The sequence below is a fragment of the Abramis brama genome, assembly GCF_963993115.1.
Source record: "Abramis brama genome assembly, chromosome: 10".
In the NCBI taxonomy this organism is placed as follows: domain Eukaryota; kingdom Metazoa; phylum Chordata; class Actinopteri; order Cypriniformes; family Leuciscidae; genus Abramis; species Abramis brama.
Genome location: NC_139972.1, coordinates 605,001 through 612,500, shown reverse-complemented (window position 1 = coordinate 612,500; position 7,500 = coordinate 605,001). Strand labels below are relative to the sequence as shown.

The 7,500-nt window shown below is 45.6% G+C and overlaps 1 protein-coding gene across 1 annotated transcript in view; it reads right to left on the bottom strand.

Annotated features, from left to right (window-relative positions):
* LOC311091363 (solute carrier family 12 member 9) overlaps positions 1-7,500 on the bottom strand; it is a 43,711-nt gene that overhangs the window by 6,066 nt on the left and 30,145 nt on the right.

Here is a 7,500-nt window from a genome sequence, read left to right as displayed (position 1 = left end):
GGAAGGAAGGAGGAAGGAAGGGGAGGAGGGAGGAAGGAAGGAAGGAAGGAAGGAAGGAAGGAAGGGAGGGAGGGAGGGAGGAAGGAAGGGAGGGAGGGAGGAAGGAAGTAATGAGGAAAGAAGGAAGGGAGGGAGGGAGGAATTAATGGAGGAAGGGAGGCAGGGAGAAAGGAAGGAAGGAAGGAAGGAGGAAGGAAGGGAGGAAGGGAGGAAGGAAGGAAGGAAGGAAGAGGGAGGAAGGAAGGGAGGGAGGAAGGAAGGGAGGGAGGAAGGAAGGAAGGGAGGAGGGAGGGAGGAAGGAAGGAAGGAAGGAAGGAAGGAAGGAAGGGAGGGAGGAAGGGAGGGAGGAAGGGAGGGAGGAAGGAAGGAAGGAAGGAAGGAAGGGAGGGAGGGAGGAAGGGAGGGAGGGAGGGAGGGAGGAAGGAAGGAAGGGAGGGAGGGAGGAAGGAAGGAAGGGAGGGAGGGAGGGAGGGAGGAAGAAAGGGAGGGAGGGAGGAATGGAGGAAGGAAGGGAGGGAGGAATGGAGGAAGGAAGGGAGGGAGGGAGGGAGGGAGGAAGGAAGGAAGGAACGAAGGAAGGAAGGGAGGAAGGAAGGGAGGGAGGAAGTAATGGAGGAAGGGAAGGAGGAAGGGAAGCAGGAAGGGAGGAATGGAAGAAGGGAGGAAGGAAGGGAGGAAGGGAGGGGAGGAAGGAAGGAAGGGAGGAAGGAAGGGAGGAAGGAAGGGAGGGAGGGAGGGAGGGAGGAAGGAAGGGAGGGAGGGAGGGAGGGAGGAGGAAGGAAGGGAGGGAGGGAGGGAGGGAGGAAGGAAGGGAGGAAGGGAGGGAGGAAGGAAGGAAGGGAGGAAGGAAGGAGGAAGGAAGGGAGGGAGGGAGGGAGGGAGGAAGGAAGGAAGGGAGGAAGGAAGGGAGGAAGGAAGGGAGGGAGGGAGGGAGGGAGGAAGGAAGGGAGGGAGGAAGGGAGGAGGAAGGAAGGAAGGGAGGAAGGGAGGGAGGAAGGAAGGAAGGGAGGAAGGAAGGGAGGAAGGAAGGGAGGGAGGGAGGGAGGGAGGAAGGAAGGGAGGGAGGGAGGGAGGGAGGAAGGATTGCACCTTCAGCAACCGTTGAGTAGATGAACCTTCTACATGGCGTAATGTCCTATGGGGACGGGGGGAACATGCAGAAAAACATTTTTTTCGCTTTTTTTAAAGTACAAATTCTGTAGAAGTATTGTTCATTAATTGTTGTTTCATGTTAACTAATGCTAACAAAATGAAACCTTATTATAAAGTGTTACCATTTTTTAATAAAGAGAGTTGGCCATAGGAGTGTAAAATTAATTTTAAAAGTTAAGGAATCTTACACTGGTTCAGACTAGGCTACTGTACTGTATATGTGTGATTTATGTGTTCGGGACGTGGCTTTTAATGGTGAGCTTTAAACAGGCTATCAAAGTATATCAAAATCTGAATTTAGATTTATCAGCCAATATATCGGTAATCGGCTTTCAAATGTAAGGAATTATCGGTATCGGCCTATATGTATATATTCATCAGATATAGACTGGTGTGTGAGTGAACACGAGTACAACATTAAGAAACCAGCGCTTGAGCGTCACAGATGTGGGAAATACACTAATTAGCAGAACTGAACTGTCATTGATGTATAATTTGCACATTATAGTCTCGCACAGCTGAAATGACTCAATGACTGCATGTAAAGCATCTCTCCACATCTCTCCACATGTCTCCTCCTCACACATGCTCGTGTTAATCTGCAGCGGTGGAAAACACGAGCAGGAAGAGATGTAAACACTGTACAGTCTTCTCCTCCTGAGTCATTATCTAGTTGCAGAAATACTACAGATTAAATATTGCCAGACATTTGCTTTTTCTTCTGTTGCACAAATATGAGAACGACACACAAACAAACAGCAGTGTGTGTTTGATCAGTAATCACATCAGCGTCACACACACACACACACGTTCTGACGTCTCTAAAAGCACCTCTTGTCTCGGTCGTTTCATGTCTCAGCTTCATTAGCAGCTCGAGTCGTTTAGAGATGTTGCTCGAGGAGGAAACAGGTCAAAGGTCAGCCATGTGTGTAAATAACAATGAGCATTACTGTGTGTTTGGACCGTTGAGAGTGTGTGTGTGGGTTTACATGTGTGTTTGTGAAGAGTCATTATAACGCAATTACGAGTTTGTCTTTAATGGATTTTCATCTTGTGGAGAGGGTAGTGTGTGTGTGTGTGTGTGTGTGTGAGAGAGAGTGTGTGTGTGTGGGTGAGAGAGAGAGTGAGAGTGTGTGTGTGTGTGTGTGTGTGTGTGTGTGTGTGTGTGTGTGTGAGAGAGAGAGAGAGAGAGAGAGAGAGAGAGAGAGAGAGAGAGAGAGAGAGAGAGAGAGAGAGATGTATGCATGCAAACAACAGAAGGGATTCATACAAAAACATGTCTAGGTTACATTTCACCTCGAAATCAAAAGAAATACATAATTATAGTTTTTGTATAAAGAAAATGAAGGCTATTTTTAAATTCTTTGATCGTGAGACTCGACGGACTACAGAATGTGTGTGTGTGTGTGTGTGTGTGTGTGTTTGTGTGTGTGTGTGAGAATCATGAGACTCTGCTCAACGGACTACAGAATGAATGTGTGTGTGTGTGTGTGTGTGTGTGTGTGTGTGTGTGTGTGTGTGTGTGTGATGAGACTCTGCTCGACGGACTACAGCACCGGGTCGGTGTATCGGGTCCTGTCTCACACACTTCAGGAGCAGGGAATCCTCCGTGCGCTGCATCTTATCCTGTGGAGTTCCTCAGGGCTCAGTGTTGGGTCCTCTATTATTTGCTTCCTTTAGTGTAATTAATCAGTACAATATTTCCTTTCATCACTATAAATATGACATGCGACTCTCTCTCTCTCTCGCACCCGATGCGCACACTTCAGTTTCCACAGAACGCTCTCCAGGTGAATAAAGATAAGACAGAGGTAACGATGCTCAGCGAACACCTATCGCTGCACATCTGGACTCTTAAAGCCAGTACTCCGGTCGGGAATGGTCATCTGGACTCTTAAAGCCAGTACTCCGGTCGGGAATGGTCATGGTCGACCGTGACCTCAGTTTAAAAACATTAGCGGTGGCCCTGAAACCGTATATTATCGCCTCAGAAACTCCTCTGAGTGCCTGACGCTCTCCGACTCGGACACCGAGAAACTTCCTCAGGCATGTGTTACAGCTAGACCTGACTATTGTAATAGTGTTTTTCACACACACACACACACACACACACACACACACACACACACACACACACACACACACACACACACACACACACACACACACACACACACACAGACACACACACAGACACACACACACACTCTCTCTCTCTCTCTCTCTTTAACACACACACACACACTCTCTCTCTCTCACACACACACACACACACACACACACACACTCTCTCTCTTTAACACACACACACACTCTCTCTCTTTAACACAGACACACACACTCTCTCTCTCTCTCTTTAACACACACACACACACACACTCTCCAGCTTTCCCGTCTCTTTCACACTCCCCCTTTCAATTCCTCTTTTCTTTTCACTTATCTGCCTCTTCACTGGCGTCTGTTTCACCATTTCTCTTTCTCCTCTTTCACTTCAGTCTCTCTCTCTCCCTCTCTCTCACACACACACACACACACACACACACACACAGAGCTGCAGTAATCTTCTGTAATTACCTGAGAGGAAACAACAAAAGTTCTGGCTGTGTTTTGTTCTTTTGCTCCATTATCACAATTTACTCTCACCCTTGTTTCTCCTTTATTTCTCCTTTATCACTCTCTCTCTCACACACACTCTCTCTCTCTCTCTCTCTCTCTCTCTCACACACTCTTCTCTCTCTCGCTCTCGCTCTCTCTCACACACACTCTTCTCTCTCTCGCTCTCTCTCACACACACACACACACACACACTCTTCTCTCTCGTCCTCCAGTGTCGCTCTGAGCAGCAATTATGTTAAAAGCCAGCGGATCTGCACTCAAAGTGATGTCACCCTGCTCATGTCAGCAAAAAGCAAACTTCCCGCTGCCAAAATGACCCGCGCGACACACACACATTTACACACACACACAGTCACACACACACATTTACAGACACACAGTCACACTCACAGACACACACACGCGTTTACAGACACACAGTCACACACACTCACAGTCACACACTCACAGTCACACACTCACAGTCACACACACACATTTACAGACACACAGTCACACTCACAGACACACACACACGCGTTTACAGACACACAGTCACACACACACACACACTTACAGACACAGTCACACACACACACGTTTACAGACACACAGTCACACACACATTTACAGACACACAGTCACACACACTCACAGTCACACTCACAGACACACACACACACATTTACAGACACACAGTCACACTCACAGACACACACACACATTTACAGACACACAGTCACACACACTCACAGTCACACACACACACATTTACAAACACACAGTCACACACACACGTTTACAGACACACAGTCACACACACTCACAGTCACACACACACACATTTACAGACACACAGTCACACACACACATTTACAGACACAGTCACACACACACATTTACAGACACACAGTCATACACACATTTACAGACACACAGTCACACACACAGACACACACACACACTCAGTCACACACACAGACACACACACAGACACACACACTCACAGTCACACTCACAGACACACACACACACACACATTTACAAACACACAGTCACACACACACGTTTACAGACACACAGTCACACACACTCACAGTCACACACACACACATTTACAGACACACAGTCACACACACACATTTACAGACACACAGTCACACACACACATTTACAGACACACAGTCATACACACATTTACAGACACACAGTCACACACACAGACACACACACACACTCAGTCACACACACAGACACACACACAGACACACACACTCATAGACACACACACACACACACACACACATTTACAGACACACAGTCACACACACACACAGACACACACAGACACACACACACACAGACACACACACACACACACACACACAGACACACACACACACACTCTCACACAGACACACACACACACACACACACACACACACACACACACACAGACACACACACACACACACACACACTCACAGACACACACACACACATTTACAGACACACAGTCACACTCACAGACACACACACACATTTACAGACACACAGTCACACACACTCACAGTCACACACACACACATTTACAAACACACAGTCACACACACACGTTTACAGACACACAGTCACACACACTCACAGTCACACACACACACATTTACAGACACACAGTCACACACACACATTTACAGACACAGTCACACACACACATTTACAGACACACAGTCATACACACATTTACAGACACACAGTCACACACACAGACACACACACACACTCAGTCACACACACAGACACACACACAGACACACACACTCACAGTCACACTCACAGACACACACACACACACACATTTACAAACACACAGTCACACACACACGTTTACAGACACACAGTCACACACACTCACAGTCACACACACACACATTTACAGACACACAGTCACACACACACATTTACAGACACACAGTCACACACACACATTTACAGACACACAGTCATACACACATTTACAGACACACAGTCACACACACAGACACACACACACACTCAGTCACACACACAGACACACACACAGACACACACACTCATAGACACACACACACACACACACACACACACATTTACAGACACACAGTCACACACACACACAGACACACACAGACACACACACACACAGACACACACACACACACACACACACAGACACACACACACACACTCTCACACAGACACACACACACACACACACACACACACACACACACACACACACAGACACACACACACACACACAGACACACAGACACACACACACACACACACACTCTCACACAGACACACACACTCTCTCACACACACAGACACACACACACACACACACACACACACACACTCAGAGGTGTAGAACCTCTCAGCGCTTCAATCAGCCTCTGATTAGAGGACAGGAGGATCAGCTGAAGGGCCGTTAATCAGTTTAATTGCTCTCCTCATTTCCATCAACCAATGAACATCCGGAGCAACTCTTTCCTGGCACCAGTGCAATATCCAGACCTGGAGCTCGACACACACTCCTCACACTGGCTAACTTTCCCCTTACCTATTCATTTACTTTTTTGGAAAGATATAATACTTTTATTAATCAAGAACGCATTCAATTGATCAACAGTGACAGTAAAGACATTTATAATGTCACAGAAGAGTATATTTCAGATAAATGCTGTTCTTTTAAACTTTATATTCATCAAAGAATCCTGAGAAATCAAATGCATCACAGTTTCCACAGAAATATGATTCCAACACTGATAATAATCATAAATGTTTCTTGATCATCAAATCCTCATATTAGAGTGATTTCTGAAGGATCATGTGACACTGAAGACTGGAGTAATGATGCTGAACATTCACAGGAATAAATTACACTTTACTGTATATTCACATAGAGGACAGCTGATTTACACTGGAGTAATATTTCACTGTTTTACTGTATGTTTGATCAAATAAAGCAGAAGAGGCTCTTTCAGAAACATTAAAACTGCACAAATTCTCAAAAAAAAAACATTAAAAAGTCTTTAACATTCTCTGAGTTCCTCAGTCCAGATGTGCGGATCATAGTTACAACAGTCTTCACACACACAGGAGAAAACAACAGGTGCTGATCACACCTGAGGATCGATCACACACACACACACACACACACACACACACACACACACACACACACACACACACACACACACTCTCTCTCTCTCTGGCTGCATTAAAGCCTGTGAAACCCATAAACGGAAACATTAAAACTGGGGGTGTAGCGATCTCCACATATCACGACACTGAACTCACGATACGATATTATTGCGATACTCCAAGACATGTGGTAAAAGGTTAACTAAAAATGTACTGATTAAAATGCTAAATTTGATATTACATTGTGGGTGTAAATGAATAGGCTTGGAGATGATAACCCAAAGCACAGGACAGTAGAGACACCAGAATAACAATATTCATGATTCTGAAGCTGAAAATCCAGAATTAATTTAGACGAATAAATGCTTGAACTCTTTCACTGACTAGATATATTTAAAATAATGAAGGACACCTTTTACTGTAACATCAGACATTGGCATTATCATGACCCACACATATCCCCCCATTGCATTATTATACATTATATTCAACATTATATATAGTAGTTTACTGTAGTACTGACTCTGAAACTCTGAAAAGATTTTTTACTCAAACAGTAATTTT